This window comes from Pongo abelii, chromosome 6 (genome assembly GCF_028885655.2).
Source record: "Pongo abelii isolate AG06213 chromosome 6, NHGRI_mPonAbe1-v2.0_pri, whole genome shotgun sequence".
In the NCBI taxonomy this organism is placed as follows: Eukaryota; Metazoa; Chordata; class Mammalia; order Primates; family Hominidae; genus Pongo; species Pongo abelii.
In genome coordinates, this window is record NC_071991.2 from 29,271,959 (window position 1) to 29,288,046 (window position 16,088).

The 16,088-nt window shown below is 38.2% G+C and overlaps 1 protein-coding gene across 2 annotated transcripts in view; it reads right to left on the bottom strand.

Moving 5' to 3' along the window:
• Positions 1 to 1,765: 1,765 nt before the first annotated feature.
• The window catches only part of LOC100448455 (phosphoserine phosphatase-like), a 49,891-nt gene continuing 35,568 nt past the window's right edge, over positions 1,766 to 16,088 (bottom strand). For both annotated transcript variants that reach the window (XM_054560557.1, XM_054560556.1), the window contains exons 7-9: positions 12,054 to 12,132; positions 11,199 to 11,540; positions 1,766 to 2,052 (exon numbers count right to left, since the gene is read on the bottom strand). The gene's annotated coding sequence lies outside the window, so the exon portion shown is untranslated. The remainder of the gene's footprint in view (positions 2,053 to 11,198; positions 11,541 to 12,053; positions 12,133 to 16,088) is intronic.

Sequence of the window (16,088 nt, forward strand, 5' to 3'; positions counted from 1 at the left end):
ATCATACCTATTTTGCCTACCTAATATTTAAGTAGTTTCCATGTTGTGATTAAAAAATTACCATAATTACCTAGATTATTGCTAATTGTGACATATGTAAAATTTATTAATGTAATAAATCTTTTTTAAGTCAAAAAATAATTTTGTATAATTCCAAACAGGAAACTGATGAGGCATAGCTATTCTCGGCAGTCTCTAAAGTCCCAAAATCTAATGACAATTTTATCAGACCAGATCTTTAGAAGTATTGCTGTAAATTTGGATATCACATTCTAATTTTAAAGCCAAATGCTTTTTGAGAAATAAGCAAGCTGTTTGGAAATCTTTGTATTATAATGGGTTTGATAAGCGGTTATGTCTTATGCAGATGAATTAAGGGCTACAGGTTTTCATGCATTGGTCTTTGGGTGCTTTTGAAGAGTAGTGTCTGATGTTTTAATTGCCAAAGCAGAAAGGAATAAAATTAGAAGGAGGGCAACCTTTCTTCCTCTTCTGAAGTCCAAGAAACTGGTTATTTTCTCATGCGTATTATTTTAAAAATATCTTCCGGCCAGGTGTGGCGGCTCACGCCTGTAATTCCGACACTTTGGGAGGCTGAGGCAGGTGGATCACAAGGTCAGGAGATCGAGACCATCCTGGCCAACCTGGTGAAACCCTGTCTCTACTAAAAATACAGAAAATTAGCTGGGTGTGGTGGTGCACGCTTCTAGTCCCAGCTACTCGGGAGGCTTAGGCAGGAGAATCACTTCAACTCAGGAGACAGAGGTGGCAGTGAGCCGAGATTACGCCACTGCACTCCAGCCTGGTAACAGAGCAAGACTCTGTCTCAAAAAAAAAAAAAAAAGAAAAGAAAAAGAAAAAGAAAATATATACTAAATAGAGGAAGGAGTCAACAGATCTTATGTTTTATCTTGAAGCCTACCACTTTGACTTTTGACTTTATTGAAGACTGGTTAAAAGAGCAGTTTTAGGGAGCAAATAAATACAATAAAACTTATTTAAGTCCACATTTGATAGTGAGAATCTGGCAAGTGAATCTGAATAGCACAGACATCGCATTAATCCAACGTTTAGTTCCCAAGTTTAGAAAAGTGAGAGCTGGAAGAGTGAGGGAAATCTATACACAGTATGGTAACACCTCACTATTCCTTAAAATACAATAACAGATGGACATCACATAAAGGATCAGAGTACCCACTTTTCTGACTCAAATGCTCCCTACTTAGTGGGACTTCATACGCCTCCAAGTGTTCCACTGCTTAATTACACAGGGACAATTGTGTATGGTTAAATAATAGAATCAGAAAAAAACTCAAGTCTGATTTGATAAAATAGAAAATTATAAAAACTTTGCTTCAAAGAGTAACATTTTAAAAACTCAAATAATCACTTCTTAGAATGTTAGATGATCTCTTTCTCTTTCACTCATGCTCTTTGATAGCAGCCTTACTGTTGTTCTAGGCAAAATGTGCCACACTTCTGCAGATGAGTACCCGTGTCCTCCTGCTCTCTGGTGACCAGGGACTCAGCAGTCCAGCTTAAACCACAGACACAACATCTCAGGCCATAGAGACTTTACATTAAACGGCTGAAAATCCATAAAATCCATATAAAGCCACAAAGGGTTGACATTTTATAGACTAAAGGAAAAATAACACAAAGAATGTTTAAAGGGAACTGTGGCCTAGAAGTCAGAAGTAATCCATGGTACAGAAATTATGACCTAATATCACCAAAAGGCAATGTTAACAAGTATGACCTCACATGACAAAGTATGATATATTTTATTACTTGTTAAAATACATCATAGCTGTTAGAATTCAAAGGCTATATTAAAAAACATACTGAATAAAGTACTTGTTTCTAATGCTCTTCTCTATGAGGTTAACATGGAAACGACTTAAGGGAAGGAAAAAAACAACACAGCTACAGATGCACATAGTTACCACAGACTGTGAGCAGAGGAAATAGATGAATACTGTACACTGTGTAAAAGGAACAATAGATAGAAGATGAGCAGTTCATCTCTTCTCTCCTTCGAGTCAGAATTACCTGTGTAATAAATAAAAAATAGAAACATTCATTCAGGTTAAAGAAACACATTACAATTCAGAGTACAACAAAACAAGCTCCAGGATTAGGGATGCTTTCCTCCATGAGGCATCCTCCAGCAACTGGGAAACAAGACTGCCCAGATTCACTAAACTTTGGACAGTGGTCTGACCTTCTTCTTGGATACACAAATAGTGCAGCATCAATATTCATAAAAAGTACAAGAATGCAAAGATAACACGTTATTAGAAGACTTTATGTCTTTTGTTCCATTAAAATTCAAGAGGGCAAAATTAAGTAAGGATATAAAAGACCAAAATGATAAGTAATAAAATCTAATTGGTATATCCCAAACTCTACACACTAACAGAGAAAACCTTCTTTCCAAAGGCTACTGGAATATCCACGGCCCTTATAAATCCCAACAGTAGAAACAGTACAATATTCTTTTGTCACAATGCAATAAAATGAGAAATTAACAAAGTAAGAAAACACTTGAAAATGAAAATCAAAACCAAAATGAGGCCTGGTGCGGTGGATCACCTGAGGCCAGGAGTTTGAGACCAGCCTGGCCAACATGGTAAAACCCCATCTCTACTAAAAATACAAAAAAATTAGCCAGGCATGGTGGTGGGTACCTATAACCCCAGCTAATCAGGAGGCTGAGGCATGAGAATCACTTGAACCAAGGAGGAGGAGGTTGCAGTGAGCTGAGATTGTGCCGCTGCACTCCAGCCTAGGTGACAGAGCGAGACTCTATTTCAAAGAAAAACAAAAAATCAAAACCAAAATGGGCCAGGCACAGTAGCTCATGCCTTTAATCCCAACACTTTGGGAGGCTGAGGCATAAGAATCGCTTGAACCGGGGAGGTAGAGGTTGCAGTCACCAGAGATCGCACCACTGCACTCCAGCCTAGGTGACAGAGCAAGTCTCTATTTCAAAGAAAAAAACAAATCAAAACCAGGCCAGGCACAGTGGGTCATGTCTTTAATCCCAGCACTTTGGGAGGCTGAGGTGTAAGAATCGCTTGAACCTGGGAGACAGAGGTTGCAGTGACCAGAGATCACACTACTGCACTCCAGCCTGGGTGACAGAGTGAGACTCCATCTCAAAAAACAGACAAACAAACAAGCAACCCAAAATGGAAAAATACCTTAAAAATAACAATGATAAGTTTTGTGGCAGAATCTGCCAACTCTCCTCCCCTCAAATCAGTCTCTTCCTCTTCTTGCCTTGATATAGAACCTTTGTTTTTTAGCTGAGCACCAAGCTCTCCGGCCAGAGACAACATTTGAGACTCCTTTGTGCTAAGTGTAGTCATGTGATGAATTCTAGACAATAGATGTGAGCTAAAGCAATGTGAGTAACTTCCAGATCACATCTTTTGGAGAAGAAATGGCCCCTATTCCCTTTGTTCTTCCTTCGCAGTGGTTGGAACTAGAACCCAATGGTGAGAACTATCTCTAACCAAACAGATAAGGGCAATATTGTTAGGATGGCAGGGCCACAAGAGGAAAGGAATTTGGTCCCTACTGAGACAAAGGCCTTGCATACCTCTGGAATGTGACTGGGGAGAGAAAGACACTTTGGTCTTATTTAAGTCACTGAATTTTGGTATCTTTGTCAGAGCAGCTTATAGCACATCCTAACACAACTACCTATAGAAACACCTATGGGATGTGGCTAAAGCTGTGCTTGTACAAAATTCACAGCAGTAAATATGTTAATTAACTGGAAAGAATGAAAATAAATAAAGCACTCAATTTAAGAAGATAGAAAAAGCCAAAATAATTCTAAGGAAGGTAGAAAGAAAATAAAAATCAGTGAAATGGAAAACTTAAAAATGAAAGAACTAATAAATGCACAATAGCAAGTTCTTTGGAAGAAAAAATGCAACAAACCCATGAAATAAACGGTTAGTAAACCTAGACCAAAAAAAAAGGAGACATAAAATAAATGAAATTTAAAAATTAATAGCTCTGTAGGATATTATAATAAATAATCACAAAAGAGAACTTTTCCTCATTCATTTGAAAACATGAATGAAATGGCCAGATGTGGTGGCTCACACCTATAATCCTAGCACTTTGGGAGGCCAAGACAGGAGGATTCCTTGAGCCCAGGAGTTTGAGACCAGCCTGGGCAACATGGCAAAACCCCATCTCTACAAAAAAATACAAAAAATTAGCTGGACATGGTGGAATGCACCTGTAATCCCAGCTACTTGGGAGGCTGAAGTGTGAGGATCACCTGAGCCCAGGAGGTGGAGGCCGCAATGAGCCAAGATCATGCTACTGCTCTCCAGCCTTGGTGACAGAGTGAGACTCTGTCTCAATAAATGAATGAATGAATGAATGAATGAATGCGTAGTTTTTAGTGTAAACTTTCAAATCCTTTCCATGTACCAAAACACTAAAAACTAAAACTTATCAAAAAGGATACACACACAAAGGAAAAACATAGACCAATTTCATTTAGAGACAATTCGTGAATATCTAGACAGAGAAAATTCTAAATGAAAAAAAAAAGAAATATCAATCAATCAAATATCAAACAGACTGCAACAGCTTGTTACAGGAATGACACAAAATGGTTGGGTGGCCTTGGCTTACGCCTGTAATCCCATGCTTTGGGAGGCTGAGGCTGAGGATTGCTTGAGGCCAGGAGTTCATGACCACTCTGGGCAACACAATGAGTCCCTGTCTCTGAAAAAATTTAAAAATTAGCTAGGCGTGGTGACATGTGCCTATAGCCCTTAGCTACTCAGAAGTCTGAAGTAGGGTTTGCATAAATCTGGGAGTTCAAGGTTATAGTGACCCATGATCGTACCACTGCACTCCAGCCTGGATGACTCAAAGGAAAAGACTTAAAGCAAAGCAAAGGTCAACAGAAAGGAAAAATTAAGAAGATTAAAGAATTAATTCAGAGCAAGACCCTGTCTCTAAAAAATAAATAAATAAAAACCTACTGATAGAATCCATGTAGAAACAGACCAAAGGAGAAAAAAAATCATTCAGATCTTGCTCATTGATCCTGAACAGGCAACTGGCAAAATTTAACACCCATTCCTGACATACATGCTTATTAAAACAGGAATAAATTGTTATATCCTGAACACAATAAAATATGTTTATCTCAAGGGTCAGCACCATGTATAATGAAAAACCACTAGAAGTGTCCTCCTTAGCGTCAGATACGAGACAATGCTGTCTGCATTTATCAGCTGTTTAACTTTGTTCTGGAGGTACTCATCAATGTAATTAAACAGAGGAAAAAGGAAGTTCTAAAAATTTGGAAAATATTTGCAGATGAGATTATTTGAAGCCATAATAATTGATGAAGAAAATTACTTCAAACACTAAGAGAGTTTAAGGTGGCCAGTACAAAATGTCTCTACAAAAATCAGTAGCCTTCAAATTCCCAACAGCAGACAGAAGACACGATGGAAGAAAATGCTCCATTTATAATAATAAAAACAGAAGATAAAAAAAAGACTTCAGAAAATGGAATATACTGCATTCTTGGATAGTTAGACTCAACATCTTTACGATGCCATTTTCTCTGTTAATCTACATATTTGAAATGATCAATACAAACATTTTTCCTGCTAGACAAGTTGATTCTAATGTTCATAATGATAAGAATTGCTAGCAAAATTCAGAAAAATAAAATTATCAAGCAATGACTCATTTTACCAGATATAAATACAAAGTTACAATTATTAAGACAGTGGGGCTTTGCACATGGACAAAGAAAAAGATTAATAGAAAATAAAATGAATGTTCCCAAATATTCAAATACATATGAAGAGGTAAATAAATATCTGAATTTAAGGTATAATAAGATAGGTGGCATTTCAACTCAATGGGGTATTCGGACAAGTTAGCTATTTGGGGAAAAACAGGTCCATAGCTCGCACTCTGCATCAGAATAAGTTCCAGATAGTCCTAAGCATGTGCACGCATACACACACACACACACACACACACACACACACACACAAGAAACCACAGAAGTCCAGAAGAAAACTATTTTTATAATCTTGGAGTAAGGAAAGCCTTCCTAGATATGACCCAATTAATAGAAAAATTAAACTGAGAAATATTTAAATTTAAATAACTAAAAATAGCTAATGGTATCTTCTGCAATGCAGAAAATCTAGATGACCACCTAGGGAACAATATTTGCAGTTTTACCATAGGCAAAGGGCTCATTTCCCAAACATACTAAGAGCTTCTACAACAAATGAGTCAGGAAACCTTGACACCCTAATAAAAACGGGTAAAGACTAAAAACAGAGAATGCTCAGAAAAATAAATTTAAGTGATCTTTTAAATTACACAAAGTTGCTCAATCTCAGAGAAATGCAAATTAAAGTTACACTGAGATGTTATTTTTTACCTGTCAGATTGGCAGAGATCCAGAAGCTTAATAATCACTGCACTAAATAGAATTTAGAAAAACAGGCACTTTGACATATTAATAGGAATATACTTCCCAGCAGATGGAAATGTGGCAATATCCTTAAATTTATAAATGCAAATTTAAAATAATTTATCCTACTAATATTCTCATATGTGTGAAATGACAAACTGTATTGTTTGTAAGAGTACTCTTAAAACAATCTTAATGTCCACTGATAGACGAAACTGGATAAATATATTAAGGTATATCCTTCAATACAGCAGCTCTTTACAAAAACATAAAACAAGTACAATAGGCTAACTGAAAAGGCAATATACAGAAATGAACTCAGCATATTTATTATTTATATTATAAATGGAAAAAATGAATATATAAGCTGTTTTATTTTTTAAGGAGTTTATTTATTTATTTTTAAAAGGTATTCTACTTTTTTACTTGTCACTTTTTTTTTTTTTTTTTTTTTGAGACAGAGTCTCGCTCTGTTCCCCAGGCTGGAGTGCAGGGACTTGACTCATTGCAACCTCTACCTCCCAGGTTCAAGCAATTCTCATGTCTTGGCCCCCCAAGTAGCTGGGATTACAAGTATGTGCCAACACGTTTGACTAATTTTTGTATTTTTAGTAGGTAGACACAGGGTTTTGTCATGTTGGCTAGGCTGGTCTCGAGCTCCTGGCCTCAAGTGATCCGCCCGCGTTGGCCTCCCAAAGTGCTAGGATTACAGGAGTGAGCCACTGCACCTGGCCTATTTATTTATTTTTGAGATGAGGTCTCGGTCTGTCACCCAGACTGGAGTGCAATGGCACGATCATGGCTCACTGCAGCCTCAACTGCCAGCCTCAAGTGATCCTCCTGCCTCAGCCCTGAGTAGCTGGGACCACAGGCATGAGTCACTAGGCCCTGCTAATGTCTAAATTATCTGTAAAGATGAGATCTCGCTATGTTGCTTAGGCTGGTCTCAAACTCCTGGGCTCAAGCAATCCTCCCGCCTCAGCCTCCCAAAGTGCTGGAATTACAGGTGTCAGCCACTGTGCCTAGCCGGCCTTTGTTTATTTTTAAAAGGAGAAAAAGACTCAAGGCAAAGATCAACAGGAAAGAAAAATTTAAAAGATTAAAGAATTCAAGATACATCCAATATCCAAACAATAAGAGTTTGAGAAGAGGACAAAGAAAATGGAAGAGGGAGAGAAAGTTTCAAAAAAATAGGAGACAATTTTCAGAAATGCAAGATCAAGGCTCCAAAAGGGCCTGTCAAGTATCCATAATAATGAATGAAAAAGACCCACATCAAGATACATCTCTATGAAATTTCAGGATACCAGTGATAAAGAGAAGATCCTAAAAAGCCTATTAAAAATTAGGAATTAAGATAGCAGTAAAATCCGCCAAGCCTGGTAAGCAGGTGTCAGTTAGGGAAATACTTTAAAAATTCTGGGGAAAAAATATTCCTCAAATTCTATATGCAGCCCTAAAGATATTTTTAGACATTCAAGGTCTCATGCAATTTACCTCCCATGGACTCCTTTTCTCAGGAATCTACTGAATGATGAGAGAAGACAAGAAGGAAGACAATATGGAAGTCAGGAAGCAGCAGCAAGGGGAATTCCCAGAATGACAGAGAAGGGCCTGGGGGCCGATATATCTGTGTAGTGGCCCTAGAGACCAACAAGCCTAGACTGGAATAAGATAATGGAGGGCTCAGGAGGAATTTCTTGAGGTAAAAAAAAAAAAAAAAGATTATCTAATAGATCTCACTTTGTAGAAAGCTATATTGAGAGACTCTGGAGAGCATGGTAAGAATTGACTAGCAATAACTTTTTTGACACATGGTCTTGCTTTGTCACCCAGGCTGGAGTGCAGTGGTATAAACACAGCTCACTGCAGCCTCAACCTCCTGGGCTTAAGCAATCCTCCCACCTCAGCCTCGAGTAGCTGGGACTACAGGCACATGCACCCATGCCCAGCTAATTTTTATATTTTTTGTAGAGACAGGGTTTCATCATGTTCCCCAGGCTGGTCTCAAACTCTTGAGTTTAAGTGATCTGTCCACCTTGGCCTCCCAAAGCACTGGGATTAGAGGTGTGAACCACTGTGCCTGGCCTGACTAAATAGGAAACTAAATAAACAAAAAATAAGGCAATTATTAAATCCAGAAAAAAATGTACAAGAAAGAAAAACAATCCATTTATACTTATAGCTCAGCAATGAATAACATTTCATAATACAATAATATATAACATCAAATACTGTTTTAATAAAAAATTGTAACTGTTATAGGAGGACTGGTAAATGGTGGTGATGAGTGGGATGTGGGGTTTAAGACTATGAAATTCCCATGTGTGATAATGGTTTCTTGTGTTTTACTCATCTTGAATAAAGGCCACTAGAGAAATGTAGTCTCAGTCTCCTATGATAGGAAATGTGTTAAATGTACAATAACTAGATTCTTAGCTGTGGCATAATTTGGACCTAAGTCAGTTTATGGAAAACTAAGTTCCCTACAAGCAGAGCGGAAAGACAGCAAAAGTGAGAAACAGGCCTAACTTGTCAGCCTTGAGATCTAAGGCAAATCATTTAACCTCCATATACAGTCTGAAATTAAGCATCTGTTCAAAAGAGATGATTATCCATGGTCATGTCACAGAACTGTTAAATGAAAGACAGTACAGAAGAGAACATGGGCTGTCCAGTCAGTCAGGCCTATGTTACAGTCTCCACCTTTTCCATTCACTCATTCAGTTTGTACAAGTTATTCTACCTTTCTCTCTAAGCAATGGCCACAACCCAACCTTTTATGTTGTTACTAAAATTTCAAAAAAGTGTATATGTAACATTAAAAGAATAAAAATGGAATCAGATCATCCATTAAAACAAAACAAAACAAACAACTAGTGGTGGCCCATTAAAGTGATTTCATGAATTGTGTCATGACCTGTACTTTGAAAAAAATTCCATAAATTACAGTTTCATCACTGTAAAATACTTTCACCTATAAAACACAAAATAGAAATTATCTCATAGGATTGATTATTCCAGAAAACTCTTAGTACAATGCCTAGCACACAGTAATAACCATGACAAAATTCTATTAACTTTAAAGCACAAAGCAAATATCAGACATTATTTGTCTGCAGTCTCCTATCTCATCAAGAATAGTGGGATGCCATCTGCATTAAAGGTACCTTCATATATTTTACTGGTAACTATCAAAGCAATAATCACAATAATAACAGCTAACACTTAAAAATACTGCTTACCATGTGCAGGCTTATAAGTGCTTTACCCATATTAACTCATTTAATCCTAATATCTCCTCTATGAAGTAAGAACTATTACTATCACTCACTCTTGTTTCACAGAAGAACAAACTGAGGTAGAGAAATTAAGGAAGCTTGTCCTGCCATAAACATAGCTGGTTTATGGCAGAGCTGGGATTCAAACTCAGTGTGGCACTGAAGACTGTGCTCTTAACTGCAAATACGGTCTTGTCTTTTTTTTTTTTTTTGAGACAGAGTTTTGCTCTTGTTGCCTGGGCTAGAGTGCAATGGCACGATCTCAGCTCACTGCAACCTCTGCCTCTTGGGTTCAAGTGATTCTCCTGCCTCAGCCTCCCAAGTAGCTGGGATTAGAGGCATATGCCACCATGCCTGGCTAATTTTGTATTTTTAGTAGAGATGGGGTTTCTCCATGTTGGTCAGGCTGGTCTCGAAATCCTGACCTCATGATTAATCTACCTTGGTCTCCCAAAGTGCTGGGATTACAGGCGTGAGCCACTGTGCCCAGCTGCTGTCTTGTCTTTATGGTAGAAGATATAGGGCTAAAGCAGGCAGGTAAAGGGTCTGAGTTATAAGGTGAGTAAAAGATGTCATCTGTAGTAACAATTGAGAATTAACTGAGCAAACAGTTCCTAAATGTTCCTCATGAGTGAGATGTGATTCTACTTAGGGGTACTCACCATCTAACTGGGAAGAAATCTGAGCCAAGGGGCTGGGGAACACAGGAGAGGGAAGAGTAATTTTTGCTAGGAAAGGGATGACAGTTACATAGCAATCAGGTAATGATTATTTCCTTTACTCTTCACAGAAGCCTTTGAGGAACTCTCGAATCCACTTTTATAGACAAGGTACCTAAGATTCAAAGAGGTCAGAAAACTTGTTTTACCTGCCCTGGTCTCAGATCCATGTCTCTGATTTTATCCTTGGGACTACTGCTTCAACCTGAGGCCCTGAACAACTGGCACTGCAATTTAACCATTTCCCAGAGCCCCTCTTTCTAATGCCACCCCTGGCCACTGGCCTCTCACTCCATATCTAATTGTCATGGACATCCATATCCATTCTCCTTTCCATGGTCTCCATGGACCCCTCCCTTTTCAAGCCTAATCTTATTACTCAGTCTCTGTATCTTTTCATCTTCAGTCTCTTGCATCGTCAATGAGCTCCTCTCTTTCTCTTGTCTTTTTTTAGCCTTCTTCTCTACCTTTAAGCACACTGAATCCTCTCAATCTAACCAGGATCCCACCTAGCAGAATAATACTCTCCAGAATCTTTCCTCTTTCCTCTTCATTCATGCTAACCAGATATTCCTAAAATCTAGGTTTTACTACCTCACTTGAGCAATTTTACTTATTTGAAGAAATTTTAAGGCTAGAAGGCACAATCAAGGTAATAAAAGGGTGAATAAATTCAAAGAGCAAAAGAACAAACAGAATCATCTCCAGTACCTGAAGGAGGGAAGGTTTCTGGAGTGGTTGCTGCGGTGTTGGAATTTCCCTCCCAGGGTTCTGTTCTGGCATCTGTGAACTGGTTATCTGGAAGCCATGTTCCATTTGCTGAAATTGTAGTGCCTATAGAATTCATGCTTGCTGTTCTTGTGGTCCCATTGTCAGAGTCTGAAGAATTGACAGTGGTTAAATAGGTGGGTCCCAGAGTTATATTTGGGCTGAATGTTGGTGCCACAGAAAGAGAAGTTAGTGAAGAAGTTGGATTTGAAGTTTTGGCCTCGTCTTTAACTGGTTCTGCCATTGATGAGTTAATTCATCTTGTAATTCCTACAGAAGGTGCAACTACAAGCACCAAAAAAACAAGGAAATATCACATGAAGAATGTGAGGCTAAAAAGTTGTGAGACACTAAGCAGTAAGCCTTAATAAACTCTCAAACATATGGAGACCAAGCAAAGACCAATACCCCCAAGCACCCACTCATACCCTATGTCATATCTAATGCTGGGCCTTTCCTACCTCCTCTAAAGGACTACTGTTTAAGGGAGAAAGACACAAGATTCTTCACTTAATTCCTCAGAAACCATATATAGAATTGTAAATGTCTACAGTTTATTTTACTTTTCAGGAAAGAACACATAATCCCTTTGATTTATTTAAAGCAGTTATATGTATGGAAAACAATGCTGAGCATTCAACACAATTCCAAGATTTCTGAAGACACCTATTTTACCATCATTTTGAATAAAATTTTTATATTTCTTTCTTCAAATACCATCTAGGTTTTCAAATTTGGCTTATTAAATGTGAAAGCAAAATTTCATTCAAATAGCAGCCTTATCAAATGACAATTTACCTGTGGTAGCATTGTTGGCTCTGACACGTATCAGACAACTGCCAAGCAGAACAAGAATGAACCAGGAATCCATGCTTATCTGGAAAATAAAAAGCCATGTTAAGTGAGGTCCTATATTATCATGACTATGTCTGAGCTGGTCACCAGAAGAGTATTCTGGATTTCCAAGCTATTAAAATGTATGCCTAAACCAATGATCTTTTGGGAACCTGATATGCATGTTTCGCCAGATACCCAATAACTAATTGAGTCTTTATAAGATTGACTATCCCTTATCTGAAATGGTTGAGGACCAGAAGTGTTTCAGATTTTTAACCAAATTTTGGATTATACTCACTGGGTTGAGCATCCCTAATCCAAATTTCCTTTTTTCTTTATTTTATTTTATTTTATTTTTTTGTTAAGAGACAGGGTCTTGCACTGTTGCCCAGGATGGAGTACAGTGGTATGATCATAGCTCAGTGCAGCGTCTACCTCCTGGACTCAAGTGATTCTTCTGCCACAGCCTCCTGATTAGCTGGGACTACAGGCATGTACCACCATGCCTGGCTAATTTAAAAAATTTTTTGTAGAGATGGAGTCTCACTATGTTGCCCAGGCTGCTCTCAAACTCTTGGGTTCAAATGATCCCCCTGCCTCAACCTCCCAAAGTGCTATGATTATAGGTGTGGGTCACCACACCCAGTCCCTAATCCAAATTTTGAAATCCAAAATATCCCAATGAGCATTTCTTTCGAGCATCATGTCTGTGCTCAAAAAGTTTCAAATTTTGGATCATTTCAGATTTTTGGATTAGGGATATCCAACCTGTAAAAATAAAAATGTTTTAATAGCACTTACTTATTTTTTTTTGAGACGGAGTCTCGCACTGTCACCTGGGCTGGAGTGTGATGGCATGATCTTGGCTCATTGCAACCTCGGCCTCCTGGGTTCAGGTGATTCTCCTGCCTCAACCTCCTGAGTAGCTGGGATTACAGGCATGTGCCACCACACCCAGCTAATTTTTTATTTTTAGTAGAAATGAGTTTTCTCCATGTTGGTCAGGCTGGTCTCGAACTCCTGACCTCAGGTGATCCACCCACCTTGGCCTCCCAAAGTGCTGGGATTACAGGCATGAGCCACTGCACCTGGCCGAAAAAACTTTTTAAAAAAGTTACGGGTGCTAGACTGCAGCTTTGTGGGTGAGAGCTAGGTAGCAGTCCCTTTTAAAGCTCCCAAGTTGATTGCTAGGTGCAACTTTACAGTTTTCTGAGTGAGAAGTATGGAGAAGGTAGGCTGACTGCACTGATGTACTGCTGCCCTTCAAGGAACACATTATATAGCTGTTCTCAACCTTCATTCCACCTCAAACCATGTAAGATAGTAGCATATTCCCACCAGTAATAGTGGTTTATTCATCCATTCAGATTTTTATACCCTATACTGGAGCTAGGTGCTAGAGAAACAACTGGGGAGCAATACACTCACGAGCCCCATCTTCACAGGGCTCACACTTTAAAGTGTTCAATATGGCAGTGACTCTCCAAGGGAAGTAGGACATAGATTTTTAAGGGACACATGAAAATCTCAGGGGTAGGGGGGAAGAGAGGGAGATGTAGATGGTTAATATAGACCCCAGGAGTTTGCCTCTAGTACCAGCATCTGTGCCCAGGGAAATGGGTTCAGCAGTGGTCTTCTTCAGGTGCATCCACATAAGATTTTGACCATTTCCCCATTCTTCCTAGGCTATGATCATTAAACCAGTGATATATTGTTAGATTTTCATAAAACTTAGATTTTTATAACTCTGTGGAAGATCTGGATAGTGAATTAACATTGATCTCTGGCAGAACCCAGCTCAATTACTACCTGAGCATAATCCAAAATTGGAAACTCATACGATTTCCTTCACAAGGGTCAGAAAACATGTGGAAAGCTATTATATATGTATGTAGGTCTATTCTTGATAAATCAATAGAAAATGGTTTTGGGAAAAATAACTACATATTTGAGGGGAGGGAGTTAGACCACCACCTTATTCCACATAAAAAAATAAATTCCACATAGGTTTAAAAATAAAATGCTTGAGGGCCAGGTGCAGTGGCTCACGCCTGTAATCTCAGCACTTTGGGAGGCCGAGGCAGGCAGATCACGAGGTCAGGAGATTGAGACCATCCTGGCTAACATGGTGAAACCCCGTCTCTGTTAAAAATACAAAAAAAAAAAAAAAAAAAAAATTAGCCGGGCATGGTGGCACGCGTCTGTAATCCCAGTTAATCGGGAGGTTGAGGCAGGAGAATCGCTTGATCCTGGAAGGCGGAGGTTGCAGTGAGCCGAGATCATGCCACTGCACTCCAGCCTCGGTGATAGAGCGAGACTCTGTCTCAAAAAAAAAAAAAAAATGCTTGAAAAACACATTTTAAAAGAAAATAAATGAATATATGAGCTCAGGATGAGGAAAAACTTTCTAAGCATAAAAGGGGATGTAAGAAATCATAAGGTAGAAGTGGAATATCTGACAGCAGAAAAAACAAAAGCTCCTAAACATACAGGAACCCATCATAAACAATGTTTATGAATAGGAAGACTCAATATTGTCAATATGTCAGTTTTTCCCAAATAAGCCTATAGATTCAATGCGATCTCAATCATAATCTCAGCAAGTTATTTCATGAATACAAAAAGGCTGATTCTAAAGTTTACATGGAGAGACATTAAGACTCTGAAGGGCCAACTCAATACTGAAGAAGAGTCAAAGATTAATGCTATTGAACTTCAAGACCTACTTTAAAGCCATGGTAATGAAGACATTGTGGTATTAGCAAAAGAAAAGACAAATAGATCAATGGAACAGAACAGAGATCAGAAACAGACTCACATAAATATAGTTAACTGACAAAGGGGCAAAGGCAATAATAAAATGGAGCTAGATAGTCTTTTCAACAAATGATACTGGAACTGGACAGGTACATACAGAAAAATTAATCCATATCAGGCCTTATACCTTTCACAAAAATTAACTAAAAATGAATCATAGACCTAAATATCAATCACAAGAATACAAAATGCCAAGAAGATAACAAGAGAAAATCTAGATGACTTTGGGTATGGTGAGAACTTTTTAGATATAACATTAAAGGCATGATCCATGAAAACATAACTGATAGTCAACTTTATTAAAATATAAAATGTCTACACTGTGAAAGACAATGCTGAGAGAATGAGAGGACAAGCCACAGACTAGGAGAAAATATTTGCAAAAGATACATCTGACAAAGGACAAAGAATGGTTAAAATCAACGAGAAAACTAACAACTTGATTAAAAATGGGTGAAAGACCTGAACAGACACCTCACTGAAGAAGATATACAGTACGGCAAATAAGCATCTGAAAAGACGTAGAACATCAAGTCATTAGGGAATTGCAAATTAAAACGAGATACCACTACATCTATTAAAATGGATTTTGGTTTTAAAATCCAAAACATTTGACAATACTACATGTTTGTAAGAATATGGAGCAACAGGAACTCTCATTGCTGGTGGGAATGCAAAATGGTACAACCACTTTGGAAGGCAGCTTGGTAGTTTCTTATAAAAATAAATATACCCTTACCATATGATCCAGCAATTGTGCTCCTTGGTATTTACCCAAATGAGATGAAAACTTATGCCACTAAAAAACCTACACATGGATGTTTCCAGCAGCTTTATTTATAATCGCCACAACTGGGAGCAATCAAGATGTCCTTCAGTAGGTGAATGGATAAATAAGTGATGGCACATCCAGACAATGAAACATTACTCCCTGCTTAAAGGAAATAAGCTAAAAACATGAAAATACATAGAAGAAACTTAAACACATATTACCAAGTGAAAGAAGCCAATGTGAAAAACCATGGTAACAGTAAAAGATCACTGGTTTAAAAAAAAGGAAAAAAAAAGGCCAGGTGCAGTGACTCATGCCTGTAATCCCAACAACTTGAAGGGCCAAGGCAGGCAGATTGTTTGAGCTCAGGAGTTCAAGACTAGCCTGGGCAACATAGCATGACCACA